Below are 3,744 nucleotides of genomic sequence, written 5' to 3' on the forward strand. Positions count from 1 at the left end.
ATCACTTTATTGTTAAACTTTGCAAATGTGATAGTTACAACACCATTGTCATTATTAAAAAAATATACATGGTTTTCAAAAAAATGTATAAACTTCATCTCATGATACATATGCTATAACAAAAGTAAACTAATGCTATCCAGCAGACTAACGTCGTCTAATCAGACGTCTCATCGTGTCCAAGCGGCGTATCTATCGGATTCTGCAAAAAAAACAATAAGACACCTTTCTGTAAGTATAAACATATAATTTATAAAACAATACAACAAATAGAAAAGAGTAAACCCTAATACTAACCATGCCGCTGTGAGAACTCAGAATGTCCATCAAGGCATTGAAGCCCTTCCTGCCTACGTACTCGCGCTTGTATGGTGTGGGGTCACGTCTGTCATCAACCACTGTCAAAACATACAAAGAATCCATTATGTTAGAAAAACCCCTAAACCCTAAACTATCAAACCTAAAGAGCAATGCGAAAACACTTACAAAATCGGCCTCAAATGATACCCACTCGGTGCTCCCCAAGTGGTGCGAGCTTCATGCCTCTACTCGCGCTTTGGCTACCTCCTTTTGTTGCTTCCAATTGTCGGGATTCTCGCGTGCTGCTTTCTTTGCATTCTTCCAATCTTCTTTGGCCAGCCAATCTGGTCTGTTACACCCATGCGTAATTGCTTTTTGCACTTCGGAACGCTTGTGCTTGCAGTATTCTTGCATTCGAACCTTCATCGGGTCTTTGTTGAAGCGGTCATCCCGTGTTGAAATGAGAAACTCGTCATCATGAAGCATGTTGATGACTCTGCCTTTTAAATCACTTGGTACTTCACAGGTGTTTAGTATATAGTGTCTAAACACCTGAGAGCAAAGACCGTGCATGCACGAGATCACCTTCTTGCCTTCATCATCCAAAATGATGCTGCCACTGAAGTCGACGAAGTAAGGCAATCCCTCTTGCCGGTGACGTGTGAACCTAGGTGTCCCGGCAGGGTTCTCTAGTGGCGTGTCGATGGGGATACAGACGTCAAGTGTCTCCACTAGAGTCTCGGCCCCGAAGCGAGGAGTGTCGACTGGAGTGACTCCTGGAGAAGTAACTAGTGGTGTGTGGCTACTAGGAATGGCCATCAACCACGCAAAACCTGGTGTATATGGCGATGCCGTGGCTGGTGTGGGGGCGGGCAGAGAAGGGGAGGGTAAAGAGCCTCGTTGATCACGAGGTGGTGTCGAGGCATTGGTGGCGGCATCCGGATCCTCACAACAACCGCCACCGCCACCACTAGAGCACCGATGCCTAGATGAGTGTGAAGATCGTCTTGTCGACACCGAAGCTTCAGAGCGCGCTGAATGCTCCGAAATAGAGGGAGACGCTAAAGGAGTAGGAGCATGTGATGGTGCTCCAGATCGATGACGCTCCACGTACCACTGTCTCTGCTGGGGTGTCAAAGAAGAAAGAAACTCATCATCATCCACACCTGCATTAAACACACGAGCATTTAATCTTAATATTGAATGAATGGAGAAGAAAACATGAACAAGTCGAGAGAGAGAGAGAGAGAGAGAGAGAGAGAGAGAGAGAGAGAGAGAGAGAGAGAGAGAGAGAGAGAGAGAGAGAGAGAGAGAGAGAGAGAGAGAAGAGAGAGAGAGAGAGAGGACTCATAAAGGGGGAGGGATTCTTGTGTAGAGATATTTCGTTGAATTTATAAAAGCACTGCTCTCTAGGTGCGATGGAGACTGAAGCTGCATCGCGAAGGTCTGCTCATATAAGTTGCTTGTCCCACCACAAAATCTAATTGATCGGGTGAAAGAGACGTTGAGAAGCAGTAGTAGTGCTTCTTAGTGTCTCTTTCACCCGATCAACTAGATCTAGCGGTGGGACAAGCAACATCTTTATTGAGCAGACCTTCGCGATTACAGCTTCAGTCTCCATCGCACTTGGAGCGCAGTGCTCATCGTCCCTGCTTGTGAGAACATACCTAGAGCATACGTACCCGGAGTGGATGTAAAGACCATTAAATACAATGATGCATATAGATAAAAATGGACAAAAAGCCACCTGAATACAATATATATTATAAAACGGAGCAAAATTGTTCAAATACAATATTTATGGCTTTAAGAGGTCTCTCTCTCATCCTCACAAAGCTCAACATAACTTACTATATCTATATAGAGCTCTCCGTTTAAACAAATGTCCTCCGTTTCATTTTGTAGATCCTCTGCATGCACCCCATATAGAGTAGTAACATCTTGATGCTCGTCTGGCACCACCTCAGAGGCTTCTGATGGAGCATCTTCTCCGATCTCCTCCATTGATGCCGCTGTGATTGGCACATGGTAGCCTTCATACGTCTGTACACTACAAGGGGCTACCTCTATGACGTACCACCAATTTGATGCACACTTTGTAGGATGAAATATCACCTGCCAGAGCCACATAACTTACATGAGAGCTTCCAAGCACATAACTTCTAAAATTGGATGTTAACTATTTACATACTTACTTGTTCACAATGCTCGGGTAGTACAAAGGTGTCTCTTAGGTTAGTCCATTTCTTAGTTGAATCCACCTCAAAAAAACCAGACTGTCCTCTACACACAGTACCGTTGCGACCCTCCATGATTATCTTGAACCATTGCACGTTGAACAAGTTGACAAGAAATCCTCTATAATTGATCGTCGAAATCTCTTGTAGCGTGCCAAAGTAAGTAAGCTCTAACACCATAGGATCTGCATCAGAGGACCGTCGTCGACTAGACTGTTCAAATTTTGCCATGATTCCACAATCTTGAGTAAAACGCTTTTTGTTGATTTGTTCCGCCCTAAAATGTCAACCTTTACACCATGCTGTTGTGTATGACTTATACTACAACCAATAAATATTATGAGTGGCCGTTCAAACATATAGAAAGTCACTATTCGTACATTGCAAACTTACCTTGGTCGCGCAACCCTAGAGTACTCCCACTGCTCCTTAGTCACTTCTTCACCGCACTGTTGTGCGCTTTTCAATTGGTTGTGCAATCATCTTAAGCTCATGAATGTTGGTAGGCTCTCCAGACCCATCGGATAGTGCATCAGTGGTCGTCTTCCCCTTCTCCACTCGATTCGTGCCCTTTGTTGCTCTTGCTTTGCATCCTCATATTGTGAAATCCACTTTTGCATCACTGGATTGGGAAGCATCCAAAATCGGTTGATTTTAGCCTCTAGATCTTCTATCACCTTCTTCTCAATACCGAGATTGTACATGACAATCCCAGATATGTGCTCATCATCTATGGTTCGCCATAGCGTGTCCCAGGCTTTATCAAATCCGTCTAGCCACTCTCCAATGTACACTAGGGACTCTGATACTAGCCAACCTTTGCCATGCTACCCACCGGGTGTGCCTTCTACGCATATAACCCTTGAGCGTTTTCATGAAACGTTCTAAAAATAACATCCATCTGGAATGTACTGTGCCAGCTATTTCCACCTCATCAACTATGTGAACAAGAAGATGCACCTGAATGGTTAGCATGGTAGTAGGAAAGTGTTTCTCAAATATGCACACAACCTCCACAGTGTTTAGTTTGGCGAATGGTATGGAGTCTACATTGATCTCCTTTTTTGAGATCCATTGCACCAACTTTGCAAGTTTGTAGATTGACAAACATCCCTCAACGGCCACCGGTAAAATAAACTGCAAAACACATGCAGCAATGATATTAAAGTCCACACACAAATTTGTTACACAATTCCCACTATGATAT

This window comes from Adiantum capillus-veneris, chromosome 23 (genome assembly GCF_014529385.1).
Source record: "Adiantum capillus-veneris isolate H3 chromosome 23, ASM1452938v2, whole genome shotgun sequence".
Taxonomy (NCBI): Eukaryota; Viridiplantae; Streptophyta; class Polypodiopsida; order Polypodiales; family Pteridaceae; genus Adiantum; species Adiantum capillus-veneris.